Genomic DNA, 19977 nt, shown 5'->3' on the forward strand with positions numbered 1-19977 from the left:
TAGTAGGAAGTTGATTAAGTTTTAAAAAGCATGCAAAGGGAGCGCATTTTTGGACAAGGGAAGCGAGACAGATGCATGGAAGAATATTCCCCCTTTCTCCGAAATTTGGCATATTCCGTATATGAACGATATGATTGAATAGAGTCGAGAGTACATGCCCAATCATACCTAAAGAGTTTTAATTTCGTTCCAACCCGGCTGATTAAGTAGTTTTTTATCATTCGACCCGATCATGTTGAGCAATTCTGACCTTTTTCTCACATAGTTATTAATAGAAGGGATCTGTCTATCCTTCATGAGACTATTTAACTCTGCATAAAGTGAACTCTCTGCTGGATTGAGACATTTTGAATAGTTAAGGTGTTGCCCCCATTGCTATCTGGCTTGAAGTGAGGTAAGTGCCAACTCATGCCGAATTACCGAATTCGGAATAGACACGCAAGAGACAACACCTCTTTCCAAAGTTGTGTCTGTACTTATTCAAAAAATCCCCCAAATCGAGAAGCGAGAGGTCCAAACAATACAGGAGCACAGGTTCGATTTTCAATGAATAATAGCGAAGGGCATGCATAATTGAGAAACTGGAGACTTTGGGCCCCATCACGAATTTGGTGGTATCCCGGCTGGGATACCGCCAAACTGTATTTGTGTTACCGCCGATCTGTCCGGCGGTATTACCTCCAGATCACGGATTGGGGGGTAACTGTAAATCCCCATCCCCCATTGGGTCCACTGGACCCAATGGGGAATGTCCGACGCAATTACAACCGGTGGTATTACTGCGCTGTAATTGCACCAAAAGTCTGCATTTTTCCAGTGCATTTACCGCCAGCTTGGAGCTGTGGGTAAATGCTGGCAGACCCAGGTTTGGACGGACCCTTACATGCAGCGGCAATAGAGTTACCACTGCATTTTTAAGGGCTACCGCCCAACTCTTGATGAGGCCCTTTGTGGAGTAACCATTTCGTATGTGAAACTAAAGGTGTAATCCTATCCCTCAAAGAGTGTTGCCACATAGTAATGAAAGATGAATTGGTGAGGTTATAACCTAGGTAACTAGCCGAAGATACCTGTTCAATCGGTTCCCCTTCCAAAATCCATGTCATCGTTTGTGGCTGCTTTTGTTTGGAAAAGACAATGATCTTTGATGTTGAGCCGTTGGCCTTGAGATTGCGTTTTAGTGCAAATTGCAAAAAGATATCCAATTTGCATTTGAGGCCAATCAGAGTACGATCAAAGAGTATAATATCATCGGCCAATGCAAGCCAATGGTGTCTGGGAGTACCAAGCCTAGTCGGATAGATATCATTCCTACACCACAAACTCTCGATGTCACTCAAGTGGAGATTGAAACGAGTGAGGGCAAGAGTGCACCTTTGTTTGACTTTCACTAGAGTTGGAATGAGTCTTGTTAGGAAAATTCTAATCATGGGGTTTCTGTGTAGGAGGGCAATAATTTGAATACATTTGGGAGTGACTCCAAATTTAGTCAATGTGGCCCAAAGTAATTTACGCGGTACACAGTTGAAGACTGCAGACATGTCCATAGATGCCATATAGACAGGGCCCCTGAAGTTATTTTTCACATTATGCAATAAATGTGCCATAACTGTGGCATTAAGTGCGGTACCCATACTTTGCCAAACACCTGCTTGGAGCTTCGACAAGATAGGGGCTTGAGCAAGAACCAAATTAAGATCTGTAAGAAGAACAATGGAGGAAACCTTACTGGCAGAATCTGTGAGTGCAATTGGCCTAAAGTTTTCTGGAATGATATGATATGATAGGTTATTTATAACCGCTTAATACCCAGAGGTTTCTAAGCGCGGACCCCGGGATCGAACCTGTGTTGCTCCATGCCGTCATGCTTCCAAGGCGAGCACGTTGCCGCTAAGCTCTCCTCCCGAGACAATGTGATGTAGGATTGTCCTTTTTGTATACTGCAATAACTATTGATTGAATCCAAGATTGAGGAATTGTGTGAGTTAAAACAATATGATCAAAGAGTGCCTTAAGGTGTGGAACCCAAAGTTGGGAGGCTTCCTTGATAACACACAGTGGAATCCCATCAGGGACTTGGTTGTGCAAAAGTCACTCCAACTTTCCTCTGCAATTGGACATTCATTTCCATAGATGTTTCCTCCTACAGTGTTATTAATGATACCCCAGAACTGTCTGGGGTTTGCATGAGTTATATGATGTAGCTGACTGTCCTTAGTGTGTAGTTCAATTCTGTATGATTTGACTAGGGTTCTGTGCCAATGACAAATACATTTGTTGTGGCTTTTTGAAAGTCAGTCACACTCATTTCATTAGAGGTCAGTTGTTTCAACTCTGACGATTATAGTTTACATATTTGTAGAAGCAATCATTTGAATTCGATATCAGCACCTTAGTACAACAATTACAGAATCATACCACGTCATAGTGGTTTTCAGGGTGTGCAGCCCACACCGCTTGCCTCGCGGCAAAGGCCTTTATTTTTTGTTGCTTTTTGAAAGTCAGTCACACTCATTTCATTAGAGGTCAGTTGTTTTAAGGAATGTATTTTGTCCTTTTTGACTTGGCGATCGAAGGTTCAAACTGATGAATATGATTTTTCTTGGAATGACCTTTTTGAGTGGCAATCAGACGTTGCATGCAAACACCAACAAAACTGGAGAAACCATAAAGCATTTCTGCACTAGTAGGGGTGGAAGCCTTTCGCAAGCCCGCCTCCTCAGTCAATTCAAACAGAGTGTATGAACTTATGGTAGAGCCTTTTATCCCATCTTACTTCCCTATCACCTCCCTCCAAGGGGTAAAGGCTGCAGGTACGAAAGAGTCAGGTACATTGTGAGGGAGATCAACTGAAAGAACCAAAGCCAGATGGTCTCCAGCTTTAAAGTCAACTAATTGGCATGGATCAGAGGAAAGTTTAACCATGGTGGAATGGTGGGAACTCCTATCCCATCTATAGATGGAACACTCATCCAGGGGTAAATAATGTAGCAAAAACAGTTCCCATTTGGTCAGAAAGGAGTCCCAGTCTCTTCTTCTCATACAACTGATATCCCTGAAATTCGGGGGGCAGGACACTGCGTTAGTCAGATTGAATTTACTGCCCTCATTGCAGTTAGAATTAAAATCCCCACCCAATATAATCGAGTGGGAAAGCCCATCAATAAGCCAACCCTCAAACAGTGAAGTTAAAACTGAATGTATAGACTTCATGGACTGTCTGGCAGGGTTCCAGTATATGTTGACGAGAAGTAGCTTAATGTTAGTGCAGCTAGTTGAAATGGCAACTGGCAAAAGGGAATGATTTGAGTAGATCAACTCTGAACTAAGTTGGAGCGAATTATCGATTACAATGATCAGACCCCCACTAGGCATGCCCCTATTGGCACGAACAGCCAAACTAGAATAAGTGTGCTAACCCTGCAGATCACAATGACTGGTCAACATAGTCTTTTGCAACATGAATATATTACAATCCCTCAAACTAGCCGAGGTACAAAAGACCAGTAAAAGTTTGCCCGTCCACATACACTCCATAATAAAGCCGTAATCAGGCGAGGGTTAGGGTTGAGTCGGTGCTTGTCGGAGCCCATCAACGATTTAGGATCCAACTCCACTCAAGACCAGTCTTGATGAAATTAATTAGGGGTCGCAGAACATAGCGCGGAATTACCTATCATAGTATCTGCAGGGTTAGCAATGCTGCCCTGAAGAGGTAGGGACAAAAATGACTCTTCTTTAGATTGGATCACAGATATATTGTACCCTCGGGAAAGCAGACTATTTCTTTGTTCACAAACCATAGTGGGTGCAATTTCAGAATGGAAGAGGCAAACCATTTGATTATTGTTTATCGAAGGTAAGGAGATCAAGTCAAAATTATCTGAATGTAGTGATTGCAGGGGAGGAATCTGTTGGAAAATCCCCCAAATCTGGTGCGATTCATCCACGTCTGGTCGTTATGTTCGATGTTGCCCTCCCATTCCAACGTTTTTGAGATATGGTTTGGTGGATCTATTTGTTGGGTGGCCAGTTCCGAGTTAGATTCCTCAATTACAAACACTTTGTTCAAGTGATCCAAATGGTTAAGAGTTTGATGGACTCCTTTCTGGGCTTTATATGACAACATAGTTATAGGGTGGCCCTCCACTTGAGGCCCGCTTGCTAGAGAGCTAGCATTCACCATCATACTAGAGTTATTTGGAAGTTGGAGGAATGAAGTAATTTTCGCTTCATGGCCCCTAGAGAATTTCAAGATTGACTGGGTGTCGAGATTAAGTAGATTAGTGGGTATGGACAAATCACTGCATGACCCCATTGCTGTTGGAAAGCATGGGTCAGTACCAATTTCCACAGTGTTTGCTACTTTATGGTTAACTCCATGGATCATGCCAGTATCTTCCTTTGATTTTTCCGAGCATCCCACAGTGGCAATCGATTCTCTATCTACAGTGTTCTGTGATCCCAAATCAATAACACTATCTTTGGCAGGCAATTGGTGTATATATTTTAGAGAGGATGGCTGGGTCTTTTCAGCCGGCATATTTTTGTTTTTTTTATTGTTATTTTTTCTGTTGGGTGGTTTGTTAGAATAACCCTCTTGAGTACGACAACCCATAGCCTCAGTTCTTGAATTGCTCTAAATCAGGCTTGTCCAACCTTTTTAAATATAGGGCCTTTTAAATATAGGGCCAAAGCACTAACTTTTTGTCGCCCAGTGGGCCGGTGAGCCAAAAGTCAACAACCTCTCCCAAAGCAGTATATTAAAAAGCGATATTGTGTGACCTCTGACACAATAGCATCACAGGCAGTGATAGCCATGCAGTCCCAAAGATAGCTGTTGGTGTCAGGGGCAGTGATCAACGGTTAGTTGCTTGCAATATTCTCATATTAAGTTGCATTAACCCCACAACAGTTTTCAATTTTTTCTTTCCAACAAGCTGAATATCGGCATCGCTATTGGGAATTCTCATGGGCCCACCAGCGAACCCCTGTGAGAGATTCAGCGCGTGGGCATGCATTGGCAGTGCAGCACGTGGGCAGGCATTGGCAGTGCAGCACGTGGGCATGCATTGGCAGTGCAGCGCGTGGGCATGCATTGGTAGTGCAGTGCATGGGCACGCACTGGCAGTGCCCTCAGAATCTCTGCCACAAGACCAGGGGCTCTCTGTGCAACCAACCTAGCAGACCTAGTGCACACTTTACCTTTTCTTTCTTTCACCAATAAATCAGGGGAAAGCGTGAACGCTGTCCCCCACAACCAGAAATAATGCAGTTGAGTATCCTGCATTTGGGGACATAGCAGGGGTCAGGAAATCTGATGTGCAATGGGTGAGCCTCACCCTAGGAGATCTGCCATTGTGATCACAGATTTTCCCCTGCCAGGTAAGTATGAGTTGCAAGCAAGAGGGCAGAGTTTGGGCCCGTTCTGGAATCCCCGCTAAGCGAGGGTGAGAAGGCATGCCCTGACCAGACCCGCCCCCTCCCTCCTGGAAGCTCTGAGCGGGCACCTGATATCATGGGGCGCACAAATCTGGGGTTAGAGGCCTGCGCACTTGAACTCTCCAGTGAATGCTCTGGACCTGAAATGCTCAGCGCTGTCCCCCTTGACTGCAGCAAAATAAATTCTGCCGCAAGACCAGGGGCTCTATGTGAAACCACTCGCAGACCTTACTTTTTCTTTCTTTCACCAATAAACCAGGGCTTTGGGTCCAATTAGCTGCTCAGAGCTTGACTGCAGAAAAATAAATGCTGCACAACCTTCAAGGGGGGACGAGCCAGTTAAAACATTTGCATCTCGAGCTCCATGCTTGTGGAAACTGTGAATGCCCACTTTTAACAGCACAAACTAGTGTTAGCCTTCTTATAAAATATTTTCAAACACATCTTTTCCGCACCCATTTAAATTAATATGTGTTTAAGCCTTTGATCACCTGCTATATCTCTACCTAGCGCTTTAAAATCCTAGGGGCCTCGGTGCTATAATTCACTATAAACAAAAAAACTGTGGGAGGGCGGGGTGTACAGCAGAGAGGGAGAAATGCAGAGCAATACATACATGAGAGAAGTGCACCGAGTGGTGCACTGATGGGTGAGGTGCAAAGAGCAGGGCACAAAAGACAGAGCTGCCCAGAAACTGGTGCACACAGTAAATCAGGGAAGTGCCTCTTGTACAAAAAACTTCTGGGCTGACAGATAGGGGGCAGTGGTGTGTAGAACCTCGTGGAGCACAGAAGGCTGCAAACAGAGGTGCATTATCTGAGCAGAAAGTAGAGCACAGAGGAGAGTAATGAAATGAACGGTGTGCAGGGAGACAGCTGTAAAGAGGTGCATTGTCTGAGAAGAGTGGTGTGGTGTGCCTGAGAGAGGGATGCAAAGAGGGGTACATTGGCTGAGCGGGTAGTGGTGCACAGAGCAGAGTGGTGCACAGAAAGGTGTGACAGGTAGAGATCTGCAAAGTCAGCTGCATTTGCTGAGAAGAGAGCGGTGCCCAGAAGAGTGCAGTGTGCAGGGAAGAGGAATGTAGAGAGGTGCGCAGGCTGCGAAGGGAGTGGTACACAGAGGAGAGTGGTGCACAGAAATGTGTGCAGGGAGAGAGCTGCAGAGGAAGGTTCAGTGGCTGATTAGAGAGTGGTGCACGGAGGAGAGTGCTGCAAAAAAAGTTGCACAGGGGGAAAGAGCTGCAGCAAAAGGTGCATTGCCTGAGTAGAGGGTGGTGCACAGAGGAGAACGGTGCACAGAAAGGTGTGCAGGGGACAGCAGCTGCAGATAGAGGTGCATTGGCTGAGCAGAGAGTTGTGCACAGAGGTGAGTGGTGCAAAAAAGGGTGTGCAGGGGAGAGAGCTGCAGAGAGAGGTGCATTGGCCGAGCAGAGAGTGGTGCACATAGGAGAGTGTTGAAAAAATGGGTGTGCAGGGGAAGAGAGCTGCAGAGAGAGGTGCATTGCCTGAGCAGATACAGTATGAGTTGCAAGCAAGAGTGCAGGGGTTGGGCCCGTTCGTGAAGCCCTGCTAAGTGAGGATGAGAAGGCAGGTCCTGGCCCAGCCCCAGCCCTCCCGGAAGCCACGACCTCGTTAAATAATTTATTTATTCAATGTTTGACGGATATCCGACAAACATTGCAGAAATAAATAAATTAACCAAGTCGTTGCTATGAACTGTAACGCCACGGCCCGGTTAATTTATTTATTTCTGCAATGTTTGTCCGATCCGACAAACATTGCATAAATAAATAAATTAACTGGGTTGGTGGCTGAGGACTGTAACTTCATCGGGTGACCCCATGCTTACCGGTTGTGCGCTGGCACATTTATTTTTGCTTTACATTTGAGCTTGTGGGCTGCATGAAATGGCCTGGAGGGCCGCATGTTGGACACCCTGCTCTAAATCATCTCCGGAGCATTCGGTGGTACAGTGGTACCGGTACAGGGGAATCAAAGAGGACAGGTGATAATGATATTGATAATGACATTTATATTGATATTTTATTTCTATTGCGCTCGTACACAAGTGTTTCAGAGCGCGACAAGGCAAGGGAGGGGAACAGGGGAGAACAAAACAACGATCTTACTAGGCCCAGTGACATTGAGAACGCGCAAGTGCATGGGAGAGGGGGAGGGGAAAAGTGCATGGAAGGGGGAGAAATGGAAAGTGCAGAGCAAAGGAGAAACGGATAAATAATAATAAATAAATAAATAATAAAGGCAACAAACAGTGGTAGTGCAGCCAGCAAGTGGCAAGTGCTGGGTTTAAGGCAGCAGGCAGGGTAGGTCTGATAAGTGCAGGAAGAAAAAGGGGTGGGGACTGTATGGGTACAGATACAGACCCCAATGTAAGGGGTGGCATGGAGGCAGTGCTGGAGGGTGGCAGTATGAGCAGGTACCTACGCCCGGAGGACAGAGGGTGGCCAGGTGCACGGTGCCAAGAGAGAATAGATCAGCAGGGGACAGCGGGACAGGGGGGACACTACGGCAGGTGAGACACTTAGTCTCGATGGTAGCTCACCCAGGACGGCGGGGGTGTTTGGTGTTGTGTATAAGGATTGACAGCAAGAGCAACGTCCACAACAAGTGGCAGAATATCTTCACTGTCCGTAAAGACTGGTTGAGCAAAATTGTCTTTATTAAACAATTCAATTTGAGAAACTGATACTCCAGTGCATTAAGTTTTGCCGCGTTTGTGGTTACAATATGTTTAATATTGTCGTATAATTGAAGCAGTGATTCCAAAACAAGATGAAGCGCTGAGATAGATGCGGGACCTAACATATCAGCACTCAGCAGAATGTTAGATTGTCTGCACATCTCAATGTTTTTCGGCGTAAATTGATTGAAATCGGTACATTTCGCATTAAAGAAACCGTCCTGGGATGGGATGGTATTAGATAAATCAGTGGCTTTAGGGATTGCATGGTTTCTGGGAGTACCTTCCTCACGCAGGAGGTTAGAGATCTGCATGTCATTGCATAGCCGCAGAAAAGGTTAATCAAGGATGGGGGACTTATCCTTGATTCCAGGTTGAGTGAGGTTGAAACGCACAGGCCGTACCTGTTCGGAGTAAATCTTTTCCGTGCTCAATGGCGGTACAGACATGCTGGCCAACGGGTCAATGGTTGTTAAAAAAAGACTCTGATGCCAGAACTTGTGCGTATGTAATTACTTCTGCATTATGCACCGAAGAAGAGCGCCCCTCAGGTTCCCCCCAGGCTGTCCTTAAGTAGCACAGTCCCTCGAGACTGAGGCAGTAGCGCAGAATTGACAGTCGCACAGTCTAAGGGTGCTGCAGCATGAAGACAAATAGTATGCCCCACACAAGACTTACTGCATAATGATTTCTCCATGATTTTCATCGAGCAGTTAGCCACAGGAGCCCGGGAGCCCTGGGAACACGGAACACTCTTAACACTCTGCACGCTCCACTTAGCCGGCAGTATATGTAGCAATGCTCTTTGCTCACTGAAGTGAAACTCCTCCCCTTTCAGTGCACTCGAGGAAAGACTTGCAGCAAAAGAAAAACTTGTGGCAGAGCGAAACCTCCCCACGGAACACTCTTAACACTCTGCACGCTCCGCTTAACTGCCAAAATATGTAGCAATGCTCAGTGTTCACTGAAGTGAAACTCCTCCCCTTTCACTGCGCTCGAGGAAACACTTTTAGCAGAAGAAAGACCTGCAGCCTTGTATAGGGTGCAGTCACGAAAGGCCATAGGCACATACACAATAGTTCAGGAGCACTGCATGTACATGTGGGTCCAGCATCATATGCTAGTTACAGCAGTCTCATGCCAGTTATGCCTCTGCATGTCAGGTAAAGTGAACACATGCTAAATACAGCCCCAAATGCGCAGGTGCCACCATACTATGCCAAATGATATGCCCAGTTAATCCCATTTTATGATATAAACTCACGTCAGGTGTATTTATAGTATGCAAGTGCAGCTACATATGCCTAGGTGCTGCTATCATCAATTTCAGCATGAATTGGCAAAATACTCTCCATGTGCGTGCATTGCATTCCAAACGCAGTCTCGAATATCCAATTACTGACATGTTCTTCCTGGTAAAGCTAATATGGCAGGTATGGTCATCACATGTAATGCGTAGCCTGACATACACTGGTATTGCCATCCTAGGCCAAGTGTGGGCCCTATAAAGCCTCTGGTGCTCCGGTACAGCCATGCTTCACTGTCCTGTGTTGCCCCCACCCCCACTTCCTCAGCAGTGGCAGCTTTAAGACAGAGAGCTCCATAGGCAAGAATGGAAAAGGGGCACTGGGTGAGTGGGATTTGGAAGTGATGTGGATTGGAGAAGGGAGGGTGGTCTTGGGATGACAAGGTGCATTTTGGGCATTGTTTCAATGTATTTGTTTTTGTAGTGCAAACCAACTGGATCACTTCTAGGAGATCATACTATTGACATTTAACATCATTTAGCCACTGTTAGGTAAAGGGATTTAAGCAGGATCACACATCTTGTCAACTGGAAAAAAGCGGGATTGGAGCCAATGCATTGTTGGCATACAGTCGCCAATGGGTAGCATAATTTAGCATAGCTCCTATTCACTGCTACCAGCTTTTGAAGTTTGGAAACTCTAAACCAGGAGAAGAGCTTTTGGATGAAAGACGTGTCAGCTCAGGGTCACAAGCATAATCCACCCAGTGTGTTAATTGGAATCTACATGACGCCTTGACACCTCTATAGAAATCAGTGTACCTTGTGCTTCCAAATGTGTCGTGTAAGCAGCAGCGAACACATGGATTGCTATCTATCCCCCTTATTCCAAACTACATTGGGCTGTCATCAGCCGCAAAATCCTTCTTTTTTTTATCACTAACAACTTGGTGTTTGATACAGTGTCCCCCCACAGGAAGAAGTGGTTGAGGTTCTTCATTTGCAGTGCGAGTGTAAGCGTTGGTAACCTTACACACGTCCCACCAGTAGGCAGTATTCTTGCCCCATGGACACTGGATACTTAGGAAAATGTTGCCAACAAAAATCTAGTCAGTGAAAAGTCGTGGTGAAAAGATCTCTGCAGTGAAAAAGTCACCACGCAAAAAGTAGTGAAAGAATGCAGCTGAGAAGTATCCCACAACACACTGCTGCTAGTGTAAGTGTTAGGGTTAAGGAGAGTTTAGTGGGCTTGTGATTTCCTGGCTTAAGGGTAGGATAGGGGCTAGGGTAAGGATAGAGGTTAGGGTTACAGTAAAGATTCAGGTTACAATGAGGGTGAGGGTTAGGGTCAGTGCGGGAGTGGGAAGGCTTGTTAATTGGGGGTTTGGTTAGTGATCAGGGTAAGTGTTAGGGTAAGGGTTATGCTAAGGCAAGGGCTAATAGAGTAATAGTTTGGGTAAATCTTAAAGAAATGGAGTAGGAGGTTGGAGAGCGCTGGTGATGTTGGTTTAAAAAGTGTTAGAGTTGCAGTTAGAGTCACGTGTAAATAAAATGCTTTTGTGCGCTGAAGGGTTAGTGTTAGGTAAGGGTTCAGGGAAACATAAGGGTTGTAGTTAGAGTTAGGATGAGCGTTAGGAAGGAATTAGGGTGATTGCGGCGGTTTTATTAAAGGTTTGGATCATTGTTAGGGTTACAGCCTTGTACTTTTATCCATTTAAAGATTGCTTTTTTTGGCGACCTTATTAGTGGCAACATTTTCACACTTTACACTGCTTGCCGTGAAAGACTAGATTTTTTAAAAGGTCTTTTTGTTGACTACTTTTTGACACTACTTTTCCCTGGGGACATTTTGACATAGCACCGATACTTGCTGTCCCTACTGAAACTACCAATATGAGCGAGCAACCACTGCACTCACCGTTTTACAAAACCACACCCAGAAAAAGACATTCATACTCAACATAGAAAAAGCATTTAACTGTAAAAAAAACTACCCATCGATTTTGTTGTTGAATTATTTTAGAGTGTTTTTGCAACTGTAGATTCAATTTGTTGAACTCATTTTTCTGATTTATGTTGGACAATTCCAATAAAATAAAATGTTACATTTCAGGTAACAGTGCTCAATTTGGTTGAAAAGCGGTGTAGGCACTGCCATAGTTAGGACCTGTGATCTACTGGTTGTTCAGAGAACACAGCAGCAAGCATTTAACTGACTGAACTAGCTGATGTGTATGCAGACTAACAACTAATTACTTTCTGCATTGCCTACCAACCGCATCGGGGGCAGCATGTAAATGGCCAATGGCGATGCCTCAGCGACCAAGAGGGCCAGACTAGTTTCCCCATTTCCACTGTAAACTTTCACATTGCCCCTGACAATTACCACGTGTTAAGACTTGATGGTTGTGTAGACGACGAAACCTCCGTCCCCAAGTACCACACGGGCAAATAATAAGATAACTGCCCGTGCAGTCTTTGAGGCCACAGGTGTAGAGTACCGTCAGCATGGAACCAGTAATGCCGGAAGGACCCACCTGACCACTGTAAGGTAAGCAGCAAGGTTAGGTAATGAAGGCAATTCAAAATAGGAACAAGGAACAAGGCACACAAGAAGGCTTACCCAAATGCAGATGGTAGGATACCCTGGGTGTAGCAATGGGCAGGGGTCTACAGTGGTCGACGGTGGCAGGGGACAGATGTCAAGTAAGATGGCACTCTAGATGAAGGTTAACACCTGATTCAGCAGAAAAACGTGAGCCAGGCACAATGGCAGGGAAATCCGTACTCAGTCCAAAACACAATCCAGAGTCAGAAGCCAAGCGGTAACGTCTATAACAGGGGATGATTCAAGAACAAATCCGGGTGAAAAGCTGAGTTCGTAGTTTCCGGGTAAAACTCATAGAGCAAAGGTACCAAGGAGAGACAAGAAGAGGTCTGCGAAGCAGTCCGTGATCGATGTAATCCAGAAGTAGCGAGAACAATGAAAACGCCAAACATTAACTGCCATGAGCAGTTGTGAAGCGTTGTTTGAGTATCCGCTCGTTTCTTTTGAATGGTAAAATGGTCACGTGATCGGATCACACGGCGCACATTCCGTGTCACGTGCTTGGTCAAAACAATGGAGATTGCTTCCTGGTCACGTGATGTATGCTCCACGTCCCGTACACCCTCCCAAGCACGTTACTTCCTAGTCACGTGATGTTTCAAGCGACGAGCCCCCAAGCAAAGCCGATACACATGGTGCGGCGTGGAAAGACGCCATGGCATCCACCACTGGAGGTAAGGAGTCCAAAGCCGGCATAGGACTCTCTTGTGCCTGTGCCAGGAACTGTCACCCAGCCGCCATTGGCTTATGCGTGGAGGCAAGTGGGAAAAAAGGGAATGTCTGTTGGCATGGTGTCGCGCGTGACACCATGACAGTTTCAACCGTGTCATAATAGATTTGCCCCAGTGAAGCACATTGTCTTGGCCGTTTCTAAAGAGCTCAACAAAACTACCATACCAGTGTCACCATCCCTAGAAAATAACCATGGCAGTTTTGTGCTGCCACCCAGAAAATCACAATACCACTTTCAAATTTCCTAAGTGGACAGTTACACCAGTTTGATGCCAGTCTTTCACCATTTCAGTTTATTGAAGAGAATCCCCACATTCCTAACAGAAAATCACCATGTCAGTTCCATCATGCCTCCAGAAAGACAATTTTACATTGTTCACAGAAAATGACCCCCACTCTTTCATGTTTTGTTTCCCAGAACATTTAACCATGCCTCGATTCTGCATCTCTAGTCCTTTATGGCAATTATCCACAGGCTTACTCGCAGCGAAGAAAACACTCCATTCTCATATCTGGAAATAGGAGCAAGTCACAAACTCAGAATTTGTTTCAGACTACAATCATGTCACAAATTATGTGCCGCTGTGTTGTGGGGATTATGTATTGTTTACTCAATCCAACTGATAGAGAATACCTCCTTAAGCATGTGTTGGGTGTTCCTCGCACTATTTTAACACATAAATAACTTTGGCTACGTTATGGACTCAATATCCCTGCCCTTTGATGAGAGACACAATCACTGATTTGCAATCTGGTGATGCTGTACCTTGTCTCACGTGGCTGCAGTCCATAAAGTTGCCGCTGGGTTCTTTTCATCATTTGGAAGTTTGGTTTACTCCTCAGTGTCCTACCAGATTACATGGTACAAAGATACTTTCTGCCAGGAAATATCTCTTTTCACCTAGGCATGTGGCATCAGCCTCTGTTAGGACCTCGGTGTCAGCCTATCTATCCTTTGCTCCTATGCGTGGCCCGTTGCTTATCTATTTTGCATCCATAAGCTTAAATCTGGCCAGTTTTTGGCCAGATGAAGATGTGGCTACCTAACAGTCACTGATGCTTGGACGAAGGCAGATTTAAGCCTGATTCTCTGGCATGTGACACCTTGTCCTTGGAAAGCCAGACTATCCGGTCTTCTCTTCACTCTCTACATGAGGCCCCTCCCCACTCTTATCCGCTCACACAACCTCACCTGCTACAACTACGCTGACAATACACAAATCATCTTTAAAATGTTTAAGTCCATCTACATCCCTCTTACACTGACCCTGCATCCTGCCTCACTGACATTGAGAGTTGAATGACGGTCAACCATTTCCTGCTCAATCCCAGAAAAACAGACATCATGTTCTTCAGAAAGACAGCACTCTTCCCTCACCCCACCCTCTGGCCTCCCTCTCTAGCCCCCTCACCCACTGCATCCTGCCAGTCAAAAACCTGGGTTGTACAATGGATGCTGACCTGACTCTACCACACCACATTAGGACTGTGTCTAATTCCTGCTACCTACTCTTCTGCATACTCAGAAGCATCTTCCCTTACTTCTTCTACCTCTCCAGAGTGACTACAATCATGTCCATTGTCCTCTCCCGACTAGAGCATGCCAACACTCTTTACCTGGGTGCCCCTGCTTATCAACTCAGAAAGCTCCAAAGGGTCCAGAACTCTGCAGGCAAACTTCTCCTCACCTTCAGTCCCAGAGAGCAATTCACCCCCACCCTATGTGTCCTCCAGTTGCTCCCAGTCGGACGACGGGTCGCTTTCAAAGCCATGTGCATCACTCACTGTGCTTTACACAAGACAGGACAAAAATGCCTTCGACAGAAAATCACCCAAACCTGCGTTCAGGCACTGCTCTCCTCCTGGTGATCCCCTCTTTCAAATCAGCCAAAATAGGAGGCTCTACCTTCTTCATCCATGCCCCCACTATTTGGGATTCAATGCTGCTTAGCATCCAATGCCTAGTGGACCACCTGGCCTTCGCGAGGGCCCTCAAGAAATGGCTATTCGCCCGGCGCGCTGACTAACCCTGTCCTCTTGAGCTAGCTGTTCACCACAGGATGACCGGGGCAGGAAAGAACTCCCATACATTCACCGAAGGACGGTAAGAATTAAGAATTAACCTGACTACCAATATCCATATGCAAACCCAAGAAGTCAGCATCAGTAGATAGGCACGTAACTCACTCCATACTTATGGAAGTTAGCTAAAGCAAGGCCACTCGTCCACACACATCTGCAACCATACGCCTTTCCCAATGATGTACTGCACAACACCTCTACCACTAGAATGCAGCTATCCACCCACAGTGGAAACTCGGTCTAGCTGGACATATAATGTATTTCTGCTACTCTTGCACGCTCTCTTATCATTTTCCAAGCACCCATACACTTGCCTGCTTGTCATGGGTATCTAATAGGGACCTGGCCACTCCTACCCAACTTCGCTTTGGTTAAAATGCACACACGCATTCTAAACACCTATGCAGAATATTCCCATACCTGGACTCTGGCCCCTCGAGGGTATTGAACTTACAGCACGTTGGGACCATACCAATGGTGAAAGGAGCTAAACAAATGATGATATGATGATTTTGTATGGCTTAGCCCCTTCCATTTCTCACATCAGGAAATCTCCTTTAATCCCTCATCTGACAAATAGAGGTTTTAGAAATTGCAGACCTGCCATCTTCCTTCTTATAATGTTGTCAGATGCTCATTGTAAAGACTGGAGGGGGGTATCTGTACTCCTGCTCCCTATGAGGTGGAGTCGAGGCACAGAGCACCCCAGCCAAGATTCTCTATTGTTGGTAGCAATGGACGAGCAATCAAGGCTTAGCTTTCAGGAGGTGATGCAGGCTGGTTCTTAAGTACAGTGTAGTCCCCAAGCACCCACAAGGGAATGTCCACACACTATGTTAGTGAAAACACAGTCTTTATATAAATAAGGTTCAAAGTTATATACACAATCACAATAACACACTTTGTACTCTGGCAGTATTATAATGGCAAATATATACAGATCTACGTTGTACCACTCTTACTATCAATTCCTTTAAAATGCGTCCACGGCTAACAGCCCCAAATAGCATACGAATCAGATCATAAGATGAATCAGTGATAGACCACAGAAAGAATGCAAGTTAAATCAAGCAATGGCAGAACAGTCTATCCCACTACCATGAGACAGTTCTGGGCAACCTGTAAATAAAGTGAATTTGACAAGCCCAGTCCAATTATGCTCAATATAGTCTCGAGTCATTTCTAAAAGGTTCCACGACCCGAAAGTACTTGATTTCGTAGAGTACTTTGATGAGTCGTCGATGGGCCCTTCTTGAATGCACTCCCTTTAAGGCAGGAGCCACGGGTCATCGAGATTCGGTGAAGAAAAGGTGAACACTGTCGTTGAGGCAGCAGCTTTGGTTCTTGCGGTGCTCGTTGACGATCGGTTGAAAACATCCTGCAAGATGAGGCGTGCGGTGCACCTCGACGATGATAGTTCATTGGTGCAAGGAGTCAATGAAGAACTTTGGCCCAGCAAGGGCGTCAGGTCGTCGGCGTCGGCAAACGGGACTCGACCACAGCTGGCATCGGTAGCTTTGTCGGCGTCTCTGAGGTCTTCGGGTGGCGGGAAACCCACCGGCGGAATCTCCTTTGTCCTGCCGGAATCTCCAGCAGGACAAAGCGGTCATCGGTGATGAGCAATGGAGTCCTTGAATCAAATGTCTTAGGCAAAGGAGCACTGCGGCTCCGGTCAGCGACGGCGGTCGTCGACGGTGATGGACTTCAATGTCCGGGCAATTCGCTTCGTGTTTCCGCAGCAGTCCCCTTCTCCGGTCGGCAAACTTTCGAGGGTCTGCCGTCCAGGGAGCTTTGGCAAAGATCAGCTGGTGCACGATGGGCCCTCGAAGGCACAGCAGCAGAAATTCTTCTTCTTCCAGTGCGCTTCAAGGTTAAGCATCAAGTATCAACTTCAGCTCCTGAACAATTTCCATCAGTGAGAGGCCCCCAGATATACTGTTTGGTCTCTCATTCATTCTGCTGGGTCACACTCAGGCAACCAATCATTCAGAAGGGCATTCATGCAGGCAGGCAGACAATCAGGCTCACAGTGCATTCAGGCCATTCTCCTCCCTCCAGACATTCACAACAAGGAATGTGTATTGGGAAAAGTACCCAGCCATTTCGCACTCCACACTGCATTCATATCAGTTACGGGCAGGGCTGTCTCAGTCTTTGTGTCACATACTAGAAACCAGACACCTATAACAAGAAGTGCATATTGGTCACACACTCCATTCACCCAGGACCCACTCCAAGGGCGTACCTAAAACATACTGTCACTGGGAAGGCTCCAGCGAGTCTGGCCTGGACTTCCCCACAATACCATACATGGAACTTCCACCCAACAGCCAGTCAGGGGGAAGGGACAGAGTCAGGGCTTCCCAGGACTTTGGGAAACATAAGGTGGCAGGCAATAGAAAGCAAGAGGCCACCGGGGCCATCTTGTCTCCTATCAGCAATCAACTGATTCCAATGGGAGGGCCTGGGTATCACAAAATGGAGGATACTCAGAGAACCTGTCATATTCAGCATGGAGCTGCCACCAGCCCATACCCTGCTCTGTGGGCCACACACAGGTGCTAAGAAAACATAAACCAGGAGTAGAGGGTTGTACCCCCACCCATGGGTGCCATAAGGGTATCCCAAGGGTCTGCACACCAAACCAAAAATAGGAAGAGCTGCGCTGTCATGAGTCCTTCATGAACTCCTGGGCAGAAAATAATACAGAACATACATGAAAAATGACTACAGAATACGGACAGGGAGGCCATGTCCCTCCAATGCATTTCCAGCATCACACTCATGCATGTTATGTATTATACACTTTTTACAAGAGGATACACCCAACAGAGAGAAACTATCGCATATACATTTCTATCATTAAAATTCCATATTGTACAGTTCCCAGGAGGAAAGGCATGCAGGACTGAGTGCCTAGGTTTGGGGTTGTGGTCAGGGAGCCTTGATGTGCTAGTACCCCACCCTCTGGTCCCCCAGCCTATGACAGACAGGGATGGGTGGATGATGGAGCCCCTTTTCTTGTCCTGAATAGAGAATTTGAGGATCAGGTGAGGGAAATGACAACCCTGGTCTTCCAGGCACCCTATGCTGCATGTGTATCAGTGATGGGGCCGTACTGAACAGCATCATTCCCCCAACACATGTGCAGCTCCATGCATGGTGTTGGAACCTGCAAGTATTTGCATTTGAAAAGAATCCATATACAATGGGCCTCATTATGAGTTTGGCCTGAGATCCTGGTGCCACCGGGACATTGCAATTCCCGGCAGCCGGGATATCAGTCGGCAGAAAGTGTAAGTCCCCATTGGGGACACGGAAGCATCGGCCCGTTGCTAACTGTGCCTGTGCTTCTGTGACAACTCTGCCTACTGGGGCCATTGCGCCTGGCACGTCAGACTTGACGGGTGCAACGGCCCAGGAAAGCAGACTTGGAGAGTGGAGGTCCGGAAAGGGTGCCGGTACGGTGCGATAGGCACCCTTATTTCCGGACTGCCACACTTGTAATGAGGGGCAATGTATCGATTTTTTACATATGCAAACACAGCACAGTAACAAGTTAAAGTGTAAGTGGCTTTCAGACAAAACACTCACTCTCTAATGCAACTTATTTTGCAATGTTTTGTGAGTGTCGAGCCCTTCAACTCAAAGACAGGTGTCCACTGAGAGAGCGCAAAATCACACATGTTCCTCTCTTGGGCCTATCACTTACTGTAAATACCAACTGGGCAGCATTCCTAATGTATTAAGAAATCATTTTAATGCAGTGGATTATTTTTACCCTGAAAATATTGAATTGACCAAAATCCCCCACAACTGTCACCACACTTTTAAATGCAACAAAATTAAGAAAAAAATGGATTTACAGAGACCTTTTCCATTTTCTTTTAAAACAAAAAGATGGCTTTTTGCTATTGATCTATAATTAGTATCAGTTGTCACCTTCGTTTTCTCGTTGATATCTACATCACTACTATCAGTATAGCTTTGCACATTTTATATACACATTTCTGACTTAAAACCATGTAAAAAGATCTATGTACATATTTTCATTTAATTGTATATTCATGTATATTCATGTATCATATACTATGTGACCTGTAACATGTAACTTTAAGTAACTTGAAATGCGCCTAGATACCCATGGGTTAGGAGCGCTATATAAATAAATAAACAAAGGGACCCCTAAGCAAAAAGTGTGTCTTAATTCAAAAAATCTTCAATATCGAGGCAATCAACTAAGGGGGTAATACTGAACTGGAATAAGAGAAATGAGATTGATAGGTTGACAGACAGCATTTGCACGACATTTGATCTTTAAAAATGTATTCAATTGACGCCAAGTGCGAGGTATAGGTTACTGTTCTTTCAACTATTTGCACATAAGGAAATGCACATTTACAATAGGGACTACATGGTTCTTTTATTCAATATACAATAAATCACACTGACCATTTCGAAACCAATATGCCCACTTTGTGTATATTCCATTTCATGTGCGATAGCAATTTTATTTATAATCAAATTGATGATAGGAAAGAGTATACTTATTAAGGAGAATTTCAAATCTTTACACTGAAGGGAGGTGTGGCCTTTTGGCTAAACACTTACTTTGCAATGAAGGCACTTGGTGGTTGACCCTGCTGCTTTTACTTTAACATACTTTTTTCTTCGTTTATCCGAAATCCTTGAAATTCAGTTCTTACACCTCCTTGGGGTGAGATGTAGGCAGTGCTTAATTTGTGTGGGCGTTTGCCAGGTCTCAGCCCTGGCACTTATTTGTGAGCCCTGGTACTTATTGTTTTAGACTCATTTGAATTATGAATTGATGATACCAAAGCATCCATCCACCCCAATGAGCAGGTGCCAGCTGTAGTTTAACCCCAAAGGTGTCAACACTCTGGGGATAAGCTGTATTGAAATTCATCGGATTTCTGCAATTGTTTCATGTATCCTCGACACGTGTTTCCCCACTCTATGTTGGAAGCGGTTCCTCAGGAGGTATTGCATTAGCAGTACTAAGGTTTTATGAAGATGAAACAACTCTTTGATATTTTTCATGAATCTTGTTGACTCTTGGTGCAAGTCCTTCGTTATGCTGGAATTCCATAAATTTGATGACTGTTTAGATAACCCCTTAGGCTTTATGTGTGAAATATAACCTACA

At 45.5% G+C, this 19977-nt stretch overlaps 1 protein-coding gene and 1 non-coding gene across 4 annotated transcripts in view; one reads left to right on the forward strand and one right to left on the reverse strand.

The window, feature by feature from the left end:
- The window catches only part of SPNS3 (SPNS lysolipid transporter 3, sphingosine-1-phosphate (putative)), a 635482-nt gene that overhangs the window by 149974 nt on the left and 465531 nt on the right, over positions 1-19977 (forward strand). The gene's annotated exons all lie outside the window — the stretch shown is intronic.
- LOC138490620 (U1 spliceosomal RNA) lies at positions 5230-5393 on the reverse strand. Its single transcript, XR_011275558.1, has one exon. It is a non-coding gene; the product is annotated as a U1 spliceosomal RNA (small nuclear RNA).

The sequence above is a fragment of the Ambystoma mexicanum genome, chromosome 9 (assembly GCF_040938575.1).
Source record: "Ambystoma mexicanum isolate Mex_15411 chromosome 9, UKY_AmexF1_1, whole genome shotgun sequence".
NCBI classification, from domain to species: domain Eukaryota; kingdom Metazoa; phylum Chordata; class Amphibia; order Caudata; family Ambystomatidae; genus Ambystoma; species Ambystoma mexicanum.